Consider the following 13,874-nt stretch of genomic DNA (forward strand, 5'->3'; position numbering starts at 1 on the left):
TTTAGCACCCACAGCTACAGTAATACAGCCATGCTGTTAGCATCCATAGCTACAGTAATATAACCACGCTGCTAGCATCTACAGCTACAGTAATACAGCCATACTGCTAACATTTACAGCTAAAGTAATACAGCCATGCTGCTAGCATCCACAGCTATAGTACTGAAGCCACGCTGCTAGCATCCACAGCTATAGTAATATAGCTATGTTACTAGCATCCCCAGCTACAGTAATATAATCACGCTGCTAGCATCCAGAGCTACAGTAATACAGCCATCCTGCTAGCATCCACTGCTGCAGTAATACAGCCACGCTGCTAGCATCCACTGCTACAGTAATACAGCCATGCTGCTAGCGCCCACAGCTACAGTAATATAGCCACGCTGTTAGCATCCACAGCTACAGTAATACAGCCATGCTGTTAGCATCCATAGCTACAGTAATATAACCACGCTGCTAGCATCCACAGCTACAGTAATACAGCCATACTGCTAACATTTACAGCTACAGTAATACAGCCACGCTGCTAGCATCTACAGCTACGGTAATACAGCCATACTGCTAGCCTTTACAGCTAAAGTAATAAAGCTATGCTGTTAGCATCCACAGCTACAGTAATACAGCCATACTGCTAGCACCCACATCTACAGTAATACAGCCATGATGTTAGCATCCACAGCTACAGTAATATAATCACGCTGCTAGCATCTACAGCCACAGTAATATAGCTATGTTACTAACATACACAGCTACAGTAATATTGCCATACTGCTAGCATCTACAGCATCAATTATTGGCCTAAAAGAATACATATCGGTGACGGTTCAGCCCTAGTATTTAGTATTGATATCAAGTTTAGAATGGTGACAACCATAGGGTGGAGCACTGTGAACAACTTCCGTCAAGCATTATGCAACAGTGCTTCACACGTTAACTCTCAAGTACATGAAACAGGAGCTACTGATTAATCTTGCATGCTAACACATTCATGTTTTTCTTACATTAACTGCTTAAGAACCAAGGCAAGAGCTGCAAACAGTCACTAACCCCTAAAAGCTGAGCCATTTCTCAGCCACAGCAGGCAGGTTATGAGGTTAAAATGATGCAAAATGAACATATGAATAGATAAAGTAGCATAAAGAGCAACCAGAAGTTTGTAGAAATAACACACAGATCAGCAGCGACGAAGCCTTTTCTCATCTCCACATCTCAGGGTTTTACCCATAGACTGTATTTAAAAAGATGGACGGAGCCTCCGTGACGTCATCCGTAGGTTTCTGAAGAGCTGAAGTGAAGCTCAGTGGGCGGTTCCTACCATCACCATCTTGGCAGGGGCATGCGTGTCGTCTCACCCGGAAAATACAAATATGGGCAAAGAGGTGGAGCTGAGAGGGGGGCTGTGAGTGTCATTGTGGATGATTGACATCGAGCGAACTCCGAGTTTTCTGTTGCTAAGAGCTAACCGAGCTCTCCCGGAGATAACAGGTACTAACCAGCTAACGGAGGTAAGCGGGCTAAAGCTAAGTCACGTTGTTACCAGCTAAAAACTGCGGTTGTTCTACGTTCTTCTGACTTGAAGCGGAAGATCGGATACCTGTCAATCAAACGGACATGCCCTTAAATATGCCGAACTTCGAGATTAAATAACTTTTAAAGGGGAGAGTTAGAAAAAAATTCACTCCCCCACAGTTGTCATGAAGGTAAACCTGACCTATAAACTCAAAATGGATTTTTGTACCAGGCTGTAAACATGTTTATTTCTGCTGTAAACATGATTATTCCTGCTGTAAATGTGTTTATTCCTGCTGTAAACATGTTTATTTTTGCTGTGAAGTTGGTCTTTTTAACATGGGAGTCTATGGGGATTTGTTCTGTTTTGGAGCCCCTAGTGGATGAAGGAGGAACTGCACTTCCGCATAGGCTTCACTTTAAACCGCCGGAGGATCTGTCCATCTTTCATATACGGTCTATAGTTTTACTATGGTTATTTTTATTAAGTCTGAATGTTGCTGCTTTAATCCAAATGAATACTGAAAAGTTGCCGTTTTCACTCGTCTTATTGTAAAGAACTTTCTGTAAAGAATTACGATCAAGCTGAATTATTGAAATGCTTTTTTTGCTTTGAAATTGTCCCAGAATGCAACTGTGAAGAACAACAGAACAGCAGGTGTAAATTTAATACGGCAGCTCAGAAAGCGTGTGTTTGCATACGCCTCGATGACCGATTCCACCGACCACTGTGGCACTGGGTTCCTCCACCGGCGCCAGAGGAGCGCCACACGCGGCTGCCTGGTCTGTAAGGAAACACTGTATCATCCTCTCTGTGGGAGTTTTAAGGGTTAAATGAGCTGCTGTAACATTCATGGCCATCAGGTCAGACAGATTAACTTCCTATTCCTCCTCTGCTTGCAGAAATCCTCCAACTGTAGTCATAAAGTTAAATATTTAACCAGGCAACCAGACGACAGAGAATGAGGTGGAAACACAGCAGATATGCGACACTGCCATCCTCCAGGTGGCAGAAACACACCTGCACAGGTTTCCTCTGATTAAACCTACAGCTTTGGTCTGAGTCAGATTCCTGGAATTACATCTTCATTCAAAACAATTCACTGGAAAAAAGTCATTTCAGAGTCCATCATATCTATAGTTTCATCTACTGATCATCAGTGATGAATTCCACTACTGGGCTTGGTGAGAGGCTGCCTGCTGATGGTGGCCCATGACAACAGGGCTCTTTAACAACAACGATAGTTGCAACATTTAATGACCATCAGAGTGTTGAACACCTGCCTATCAGCACCATGAGAAGACAGCACCATGTCTGATCATGTGATCAATGTAAACAGCGCTTTGTACACAATAGTCATGCTGTGAAGCTGAAATAAATAAAATGCAGCTGAGCTGTCTGAACGTTGCCGCGTACTACAGACCCGTTTATGGCTGCCCGCGCTGGAGCAGGTAAAGTTCACTGCACACTAAAGAAATGATCCACCAGACACTCATCTTCTGGCTCTGAGCTGCTGTTCCAGTTATCATTTTTAAACAAAACTTTATTGAAACCATAAAGAATACATATTACATAAACAATAGGGCTGTGATGAAACGCTTTCGCTGCGATTGGATTCCAATTTTTTGGGTCCCAATTCAATTAAAATTGCGATTCTCACAATTCTTCAAGATTGCAGATTTTTGTAGATTAAAACAAAAAAAAAAAAAAAAAAAAAAAAAAAAAAGTATAATTTTTTTTTTTTTTTGCTCGTCATTTTTCTTGATTTCAATCAGGAAAAAACACCCCAGCAGCCAGATCATCATTCTGCCGCTATATGGCCCAAGAAGTAAAAAGATCAACTATAAAAATGACTAAAATTATTTGGGGGGAAAAAAAAAAGTTTTTTTTTGTTTTTGTTTTTTACAAAAAAATAAAAAAAAACAAAAAAACATCCTGATTTTGGATTTCCCACCCGTAATAAACAATACTGTCCAAGGATGGCACAATAAGACAACAAGGTTATATACAAAGGAATTAGAATTCAGCTTAAAGCAGGAATGAGAGGATACTACTGAATGCGACGGTAAAATATATATTATGAATATATTTTTCATATTGTTTTTAAGGAATTTTAGAGATTTAAAAAGTGAGTTCATTTTTTATTTTCATAAGGGAACCAGCAGTTGTCTGAGGAATCTTTGTTCATGAATAAAAATGTATATGAAACAGTTAACTACATGTTCAAGAGGTTTATTGTTGGGGTTTTTAATCATAGAAAATATTTTTTTGTTTAAAGACATACGGCCACCTGCTAGGTTTCGCCCGCCGCGTTTACAAGCTAGGTTTCGCCCGCCGCGTTCACCTGCTAGGTTTCGCCCGCCGCGTTCACCTGCTAGGTTTCGCCCGCCGCGTTTACAAGCTAGGTTTCGCCCGCCGCGTTCACCTGCTAGGTTTCGCCCGCCGCGTTCACAAGCTAGGTTTCGCCCGCCGCGTTCACAAGCTAGGTTTCGCCCGCCGCGTTCACAAGCTAGGTTTCGCCCGCCGCGTTCACAAGCTAGGTTTCGCCCGCCGCGTTCACCTGCTAGGTTTCGCCCGCCGCGTTTACAAGCTAGGTTTCGCCCGCCGCGTTTACAAGCTAGGTTTCGCCCGCCGCGTTCACAAGCTAGGTTTCGCCCGCCGCGTTCACAAGCTAGGTTTCGCCCGCCGCGTTTACAAGCTAGGTTTCGCCCGCCGCGTTTACAAGCTAGGTTTCGCCCGCCGCGTTCACCTGCTAGGTTTCGCCCGCCGCGTTCACCTGCTAGGTTTCGCCCACCGCGTTCACCTGCTAGGTTTCGCCCGCCGCGTTTACAAGCTAGGTTTCGCCTGCTGCGTTTACATGGGAGTTTTAGTTTCTGTTTAATTTCCATTAAAAGTTAATTCCACTTTAAACTGATGAAAAAGGACCATATAAACACTTCATCCCGAATGCTAATTGAGAATTAAACTTAATTCTGAAGTGGCTGCTTTATTCGCATTTTAATTCCAAACTATTTAATTCCTCTGTCATGTAAACCTTCATTCCGGTCGTTCTGAGCATGCTCGTTACCTTGTCCTGTCCCGACGACGCGCGTTGTTTTACCTCCCGTGTTCGGTGGTCTATCTTTCTTCTCCTTCTCAGTTGCTACAGAAAGTGAAGTAGTATGCTGGTGTTGAGCTGCTACTTCACATTTATAATAAAAATAGCGGCGAAACTGGTACTTATTATGTAGTTTTTACAAGTTACGACTGAAAAGATGAGACGCAGGAAGCAACTTTGTTTATTTCCGGTATACGTCATTCGTCACGTGCACCCTCTGTCCAATCAGAACCCTTCCCAACCCGCCGCTCTAAAGAGGAATTATTAATCTATTAAGTCAAGGAGTGTTTCATGTAAACCTTCATTCTGAATTATTATTTTCATGTAAACTCGTAGGATAATACGTTGATTCCGAATTATTTCATTCCGAATTAAAAACACTACATTGCTTTTGTGAAGACCTAAACGCGTCTTCAGCCTGCATAATGAACCCACCACACAGGTATTTCCCAGCTTCACCAAGCGGCCGTTTAGCAGGAAACTGTGTGAATCACCACTGCAGGGGGACTTTCAGGGAATTACCTGCTGGTTTCATGTGAATCAGACATTTAGTGAGCAGCCAGTTTCTGTCCCACCTTTATGCAGACGTGGATTTTCCCAGCAAGAAGGCCAGCAGTGGACAGCAAATGAGAGCCGATACTGTTTGACCCGTGGTGAGCTCATCTTCCCACGTGATAAGACTGCACCTTCTGTTTACATTAGATAGTTAACGCAAACAGTCATGTTGACTCTTCCAACAGCCTCTGTCAGTCAGTGTACATCAGTCAGCCGTAGTATACAACATCCCAGATGTGCATGCTAGGAATGCCGCTCGCTACGCTTTAGTCACTGAATTCCCAGCATATCTAGCTGTTCATCTCAGTGTGAAGACAGGAGAGCGAGGAGAAACAAGCCTGGACAGGACAGCGTGGGGCTGTAGAGATGCTGGCCGGACCAGAAAAACTGCCGTCTATCAGCCACATAGCTGGCATACTGCTTCAGAGCAGGAATGAGCAGCACCCAAAACATTTCGCTGCTCTACTTATGCAATCAGAGCGTGTGCAAACCGGGAGGGTGTGATGGCGATCTACACCTCCCTGACTGACATCTGCTTATGTCACAAGCATCCATGTTTCTCAGAAGCTGCAGGCGAAAACAGAAAAGAGTCACCCAAGGTGAAGCACAACCTGCTCTATAGCTGCTGGCGGAGAGACCGGAAACGTCGCACGACAAGACGGCGACGCCCCTCTACCTCGCACGACGAGACGGCGACGCCCCTCGACCTCGCACGACGAGACGGCGACGCCCCTCGACCTCGCACGACGAGACGGCGACGCCTCTCGACCTCGCACGACGGGACGGCGACGCCTCTCGACCTCGCACGACGGGACGGCGACGCCTCTCGACCTCGCACGACGGGACGGCGACGCCTCTCGACCTCGCACGACGGGACGGCGACGCCTCTCTACGTCGCACGACGGGACGGCGACGCCTCTCTACGTCGCACGACGAGACGGCGACGCCTCTCTACGTCGCACGACGAGACGGCGACGCCTCTCTACGTCGCACGACGAGACGGCGACGCCTCTCTACGTCGCACGACGAGACGGCGACGCCTCTCTACGTCGCACGACGAGACGGCGACGCCTCTCTACGTCGCACGGCTATTTTCAGAAGAGGTGACGGAAAGTGGCGTCAGGACTTCCAGCCAATCGGTGTGTGTGCTGCCAGGCTGCTGAGGCTTCAAACAGAAACCTGAGAGAAGGCGAGGAAAACATCCCTCCGTTTACAAATCTCTACAGCACAGATCTTGTCAGTTTCGGGCGTGGCTGGCAGGAAGTCATCTCCCCCCACCTCACTTCCCGCTTCCTGTAATCACAACGAGGAGCACACAAGAGAGGACGGCGATGGGTAAACGGGTCCCCCTACTGCAGCATTGCCTGGATTTACCAAAACATCCAGCAGATGTTGGAACATCAGGAACATAGATTTCACCTAAAGAGATGGGCGGAGCCTCCGTGACGTCACCCGTAGGTTTCTGAATTGAAGCTCGGTGGGCGGTTCCTACCATCACCATCTTGGCAGGGGCATGCGTGTCGTCTCGCCCAGAAAATACAAATATGGGCAAAGAGGTGGAGCTGAGAGGGGTGCTGTGAGCGTCATGGTGGATGATTGACATCGAGCGAACTCCGAGCTTTCTGTAGCTAAGAGCTAACCTAACGTTTTACGTTCTTCTTACTTGAAGCGGGAGATCTGGTACATGTCAATCAAAAGGACACGCCCCTAAATATGCCAAATTTCAAGATGAAATTACTTTTAAACGGGCGAGTTAGAAAAAAATCCACTCCCCCCACATGAAGGTAATCCTGACCTTTTAAACCGAACCAGGCTGTAAACTTGTTTATTCCCGCTGTAAACTTAAACTGAAGTTGGTCTTTTTAACATGGGAGTCTATGGGGATCTGCTCTGTTTTGCAGCCCCTAGTGGATGAAGGGGGAACTGCAGTTTTATACACTTCCACATAGACTTCACTTTTTACCGCCGGAGGCTCTGTCCATCTTTCATATACGGTCTATGATCAGGAAGCACCAAGAGGACAGACGCTGTCAGAAGGAATGCCGGGAACGGTGTATTCAGGATGAACCCAGCAGGAAGTCCCATCATGGATGTGGACCAGGTGTCGGTGCGGTTGGTATGAAGGTACCAGCTTGTGTGAAACGTTGCGATTCTACGTTCTTCACCCAGCAGCGTTCCTGAACACGTTTCTGCAGCTGCAACATGAACGAGGCACCTGCCCCCGGAGGCACTGGACTGCCCCTGGAGGTGGCATTGGAGGCGATACTGATCATCACCGTCTCCACAGACGACCAACTTCTTCCCAACAACTTTGGACTGAACGGTGGGCGTCAGGTATGTGACAGAAAATGGAAATAACTTTTGTAAATGATGCCGCTTTCTAGATTCTTCCCTCTTTATTTCAGCCATTAATGAAACATCAGGCCATCAGTGCCATGAGTGTTATTATTAGGATAACTGGACTGTTTATCGTTTGATGGGCGTAGAGAAGTGTGACCAGCCAGCTGATAATCCAGTGAGCGGGTCACAGTGACACAGTGGGTTTACAGTTAGAGTGGGGGTGTAAATCACATGTTTGATCCAAATCATACATATCTAATCTGGAGATAATTCAGTGCTTGCTGAGATTCCAGCAGAGATCAGTCTGACACATTCAGAGCAGAGCAGAAAAATGGCTTTTTCCCCAGATACACTCACAATAACTCATATATTCTGCTTCTGGCTGAAATGTTGGGAAAATCTGATGATTACATGAATGTGGGACATTTCAACGGAGTCATGTGATGATAAACTCCTTCACCCCAAATAATCTGCTGAAGCAAGCCGACAGTAGCGGCAGGAAACCTCATCTATGACCGACTTGTCATGTGTTTGGTGTGTTTCTGCTCAGGTGAAGTCTGAATGAAGACGACATGGCTGCAGGAAACGGAGGCTTCTACGACCAAGCTGATCCTGACTTATCCTAACCGCTCTGGAGCAGGTTACGTTCTGGATCAATGAGTATAAAAGCACCACTTCCTGACCAATCAGATCACTTGGAGAAGGCCCCGCCCATTCCGACAGATCAGGAGAGGGTCACTTTGGAGAGTTATTAGGGATAAACCAAGCAGTAAAAGTGAAGCCGATACAGAAGTGCCACAAACTGCAGTTCCCCCTTCATCCACTAGGGGCTCCATAACAGAGCGAATGCCTATTGACTCCCATGTTAAAAAGACCAACTTCACAGCAGAAATAAACATGTTTCAGATCAACGGGGTCTGGGTCCGAGTCAGATCCAGGTGACTTTTACCTGCAGGATGGAGTTCGCACCACATCTCCGACCATCTGGGTTTCCTCCAATTACATCCAGACATTTCCGTTCTTATGAGGAAAGAGAAACGCTTCGCCTCTTACAGGATCCAGACATCAGGTATCCATGTTCCCTCATCAGTCTATCAACGTCCACGGCAACCGGGCCACGGCTGCACGTTTATAACCCTGAGATGCATAACCAATTAGCCTAAAACGGGGGGTTTAGGACGTCATTCCGCAGGTCGGGAAGCGGGTGGGAAAACGGGGATTAGGACGTCATTCCGCAGGTCGGGAAGCGGGTGGGAAAACGGGGATTAGGACGTCATTCCGCAGGTCGGGAAGCGGGTGGGAAAACGGGGGTTAGGACGTCATTCCGCAGGTCGGGAAGCGGGTGGGAAAACGGGGGTTAGGACGTCATTCCGCAGGTCGGGAAGCGGGTGGGAAAACGGGGGTTAGGACGTCATTCCGCAGGTCGGGAAGCGGGTGGGAAAACGGGGGTTAGGACGTCATTCCGCAGGTCGGGAAGCGGGTGGGAAAACGGGGGTTAGGACGTCATTCCGCAGGTCGGGAAGCGGGTGGGAAAACGGGGGTTAGGACGTAATTCCGCAGGTCGGGAAGCGGGTGGGAAAACGGGGGTTAGGACGTAATTCCGCAGGTCGGGAAGCGGGTGGGAAAACGGGGGTTAGGACGTAATTCCGCAGGTCGGGAAGCGGGTGGGAAAACGGGGGTTAGGACGTCATTCCGCAGGTCGGGAAGCGGGTGGGAAAACGGGGGTTAGGACGTCATTCCGCAGGTCGGGAAGCGGGTGGGAAAACGGGGGTTAGGACGTCATTCCGCAGGTCGGGAAGCGGGTGGGAGAACGGGGGTTAGGATGTAATTCCGCAGGTCGGGAAGCGGGTGGGAAAACGGGGGTTAGGACGTCATTCCGCAGGTCGGAAAGCGGGTGGGAAAACGGGGGTTAGGATGTAATTCCGCAGGTCGGGAAGCGGGTGGGAAAACGGGGGTTAGGATGTAATTCCGCAGGTCGGGAAGCGGGTGGGAAAACGGGGGTTAGGATGTAATTCCGCAGGTCGGGAAGCGGGTGGGAAAACGGGGGTTAGGATGTAATTCCGCAGGTTAAAGTGAGATGCGTTGCAACCAGCTGATGCTGATAAACACGAATGTGGAAGTGTGAATACTGCGGACACGTCCGTTTCTGTGGTATATTAATCTTGGAAAGTTGTTTTCATGGACAGTTTATGGCAGATAAATGAGTCATGCTTGCCAACATTAACATCAACCGCTAAACTCACACAGGAGTCAGGAGCATCGTCTGATTTCAGGATATCACTAGTAAGTAACCGTCTGTGTCCCGATGGGTCGGAAACCAGGAAAACCTTTCCTACAAACAACGTGGGAATTTCTTTGGTCTTGTCATGCTGTGTCTGTATTATTACTTTCTTCTCAGGATACATTCTTTATAGTTATAGACCAAGCTCATGACGGAGACGCCGTATCTATCCGCTGCAATGCCTGATGACAAGACAAGCGTGCTGCACATTCAGAGAGTTAACACAGCATGACAGTCTGAACCAACACCACAATCACACTTTACTGCCGGCTCCGCCTCCTGGACGTCCACTGTTAGACAACTCCTCATCCGTTTCCCAGTTCAAAGCTAAAAAAGACGCTTTTGTCCTGCATATTCCCATTAAAGCCAAGCTTTTATTCTCATTGAGCTTTCTGGCCGGGGTTATTTTCCCTCCATCGTGGTTTCAGGTGGACTTCACGGAGCAGGTGGAACAGCCCTCAGCCTGCTGATAACAAAGGCTTTTTGTTTGGCTGGCGCAGGGCTCATACAGGTAGAACTGGAAGACTGACCCGACCAGATTCTCAGAGCACAACACAGCTTCTTTCTCTGGCATTTAACCCTTAAAACTCCACCGAGCGCCATCTCTCCCTTCACCACCAGCGTCTCAGAAACAGCAGTGATGGTCATGTGACCCTCCAGCTGGTCTACGGAGGTTTTCCAGCATTTCTAGCCGTCCAGGAGGTTTACAGTCCAGACACAGCCGTAGTGTTTATTCAGAGACTCCAGGGGTGTCGAACTCCAGTCCTGGAGGGCCGGTCTCCGGCTGGTTTTTGTCGTTTCTCTCTACCAGCACACCTGATGCAAATCAAACGGATCCAGCCGCCTCTTGTCAATCTATTTATTCATTTCAGTCAGGTGTGTTGGAGCAGGGAGACAACAAAAACCTGCAGGAAACTGGAGTCTGACACCTGTGCTCTACATGGTAAATCAACCATTATTCATCACATCTTCATCACCATCACTACCATGTTGCTAAGAGACCTCTATTTCCACCTGGACACGATGATGAAGACACTTCCTGTCAGACTTTCCACCAATCAGAGAGCTTAAACTGACGGTAACGTCCAATCAAGAGCAGCCACGGGATGCGGCTGAGGTGAAGGGCAGTAGGCGTTTTCTTCTTCTGGTTTCTCTTTATGCTGCTTCATCTATTTATTCATTTACCATCATTTTACCCTCAGAATCTGACAGCTGAGGCTGAAAACATCATGTCTGCACGCGCGGAGACATCACGTCTGCGTGCTGACTTCAGCCTTTCACATGCAGGTTTATATCTAAGAACAGACAATAACAAACATGGCTTAATGTTTTAAGGGTAAATAAGTCAACACTTATTTGTACAGAGAAAGAGAATCTCCATTTAATCCCAGAGCAAAGAGATGGTGAGTTCAGGCTCTTCAAAGCATCTTCCTGGTTTCCTCTAAAACCAGGCTTCGTCCTCCCCAGTCACACCGAGTCATGCTGGGAAGCAGGCCTTTCAGGGCTTAATACCATACCTGCTGGCGAGACACACCTTGCAGAAGTTACACGTTTCCGTCATTTTGCAACACTAGCTAGAACCACCATTCAGCTGGCTACACTCAGGTAAAGCTCCACCTGGGCTGTGTCCTGTCCCCCCCAGAAAAACCTCATGTTTCCACTCAGGCTGTTCTTATTCCTCCAACAGACCTGAGAAGAACCTGGAGAGAAACTTCTCCAGCCAGCTCCTCCTGATCCTCTCCACCTAAACAAGTTGCTCAACTTTGTCACTGCCATACAGATGGCTGTCAGGCAAAACTTTATCTGAGACATATGAAGAGCAGGTCAGGTTGGAGGGAAGCCATGGACCAGTCTGGTGTCTGAGGGAAGCCATGGACCAGTCTGGTGTCTGAGGGAAGCCATGGACCAGTCTGGTGTCTGAGGGAAGCCATGGACCAGCCTGGTGTCTGAGGGAAGCCATGGACCAGTCTGGTGTCTGAGGGAAGCCATGGACCAGCCTGGTGTCTGAGGGAAGCCATGGACCAGCCTGGTGTCTGAGGGAAGCCATGGACCAGCCTGGTGTCTGAGGGAAGCCATGGACCAGCCTGGTGTCTGAGGGAAGCCATGGACCAGCCTGGTGTCTGAGGGAAGCCATGGACCAGCCTGGTGTCTGAGGGAAGCCATGGACCAGTCTGGTGTCTGAGGGAAGCCATGGACCAGCCTGGTGTCTGAGGGAAGCCATGGACCAGCCTGGTGTCTGAGGGAAGCCATGGACCAGCCTGGTGTCTGAGGGAAGCCATGGACCAGCCTGGTGTCTGAGGGAAGCCATGGACCAGTCTGGTGTCTGAGGGAAGCCATGGACCAGCCTGGTGTCTGAGGGAAGCCATGGACCAGCCTGGTGTCTGAGGGAAGCCATGGACCAGTCTGGTGTCTGAGGGAAGCCATGGACCAGCCTGGTGTCTGAGGGAAGCCATGGACCAGCCTGGTGTCTGAGGGAAGCCATGGACCAGCCTGGTGTCTGAGGGAAGCCATGGACCAGCCTGGTGTCTGAGGGAAGCCATGGACCAGCCTGGTGTCTGAGGGAAGCCATGGACCAGCCTGGTGTCTGAGGGAAGCCATGGACCAGCCTGGTGTCTGAGGGAAGCCATGGACCAGCCTGGTGTCTGAGGGAAGCCATGGACCTGACCTGGCTGGTCTGCTGGCTGGGTGGTTAAATATTAGCCAGCTAGCCTGAACTACATCTGACTCAACAGCCAACTTCAGTTCCGTCTGGAGTCTTTCAGCTTATTATCGCCAAACAGCTGGCCGGAATACAACCAGGCACTTGGCCTGTTTGCTGAGGTGTTCATAAGCAAACACCTGCGGGCAGCAGCTGCATGGAAACGAGCGGGCCCTCCTCCCAACCCACCTGGTTCACGGCGGCCGTCGCTCACAGCTTCTCCCAGTTCCTGCTTTTCAGCTGATAAGGAGCTCCTTCCACATTAAAAAGCCGAAAGGAAAGGGACCGGCGTGTCCTGAGTCCAAACCCCAGCGTTTGTGCCTGAAATGTGGGGTTAGAGGGGCGGTTTCAGGCTGAGTCCGGAGCTTTTCTTCCCCACCGCCGACTCGGTGGCTTCAGTGTTTCCTGCTAAACTTCAGTTTTCCTAACTCCGCCCACCTGATGCGTTCCGGTGCAGCTCGGAAACTACAGCCTCCACACACAGCGACTCTCCTTTCTGCAATTACTTATTTCCAGAAACGTGCCTAATGTATCTCTGCTGTGATCTGAGATGCTTTCTACTCCCTTCTACACCGATAAAAACTAATGTGTGTGTGTGTGTGTGTTAATTACTGAAGTGACCAATATAGTTAGAGGCGTAAAACTGCCAACGGAGACCAACAGACAGCAAACGTAACACGTTACAACGTTATGCATTTTGTTTTTACAATAAAAATTCATTATGTTAAATATATATTATTCTGAAAATATTAAACCTGTTACATTATAACACGTTTTATTATAAAAAAAACAAAAAACAAAAACACAACAGCAAGTTCAGCCTCATCCACTTCTAATCAGAAGAGCCATGTGGAGTCGTAGCATCCAGTTTCTGATGATAACTGCTGGTCTTTGCCATGAAAACAAGCTATAAAAATAAGAGCACCCACATCCCAATAGGGTTTTACACCTGTGCATTAAGTGAATAAAATGTGGTTTGGGGGCCAGGTGAGCGCCTCAGGTTTTCCCATCAGAACAAGGTCACCTGTGACTGGATTTAATGGTATTGTTCAGTGTGTATCAGTGTGTGCATATCAGCATTTTCATCCTCTTTCAGTAATAAATCTGAAAACGCGTAGATTATACAGGATTAATCTATCATCACACCTGTGTTTGGAAACATGATTTATTTATCTGATCCAGTCTGTCTTTCCACTACCTCCTTAACGACAACGGCAGCTGTGGATTGTAAATGTAAATCTTTTTTATTGGGTTTCATGGTGTATACAGAGTGCCCAGGTAAACATTATGAGGTTTGTCTTACATGTTAGAAACAACTAACTTAAGTCAGAACAGCTTCTATAACTGAACTCAACCATTATTCCTGTCCATCCACTGCTGAAAGGAGGAATTG

The 13,874-nt window shown here is 48.0% G+C and overlaps 1 protein-coding gene across 1 annotated transcript in view; it reads right to left on the minus strand.

Annotated features, from left to right (window-relative positions):
* Window positions 1-12,875, minus strand: part of llgl2 (LLGL scribble cell polarity complex component 2) — a 48,809-nt gene extending 35,934 nt beyond the window's left edge. Inside the window, exon 1 of the mRNA XM_079260310.1 lies at window positions 12,671-12,875. The gene's annotated coding sequence lies outside the window, so the exon portion shown is untranslated. The remainder of the gene's footprint in view (window positions 1-12,670) is intronic.
* Between the last annotated feature and the right edge of the window lie 999 nt (window positions 12,876-13,874).

The sequence above is a fragment of the Telmatherina bonti genome (assembly GCF_933228915.1).
Source record: "Telmatherina bonti genome assembly, chromosome: 21".
Classification (NCBI taxonomy): domain Eukaryota; kingdom Metazoa; phylum Chordata; class Actinopteri; order Atheriniformes; family Telmatherinidae; genus Telmatherina; species Telmatherina bonti.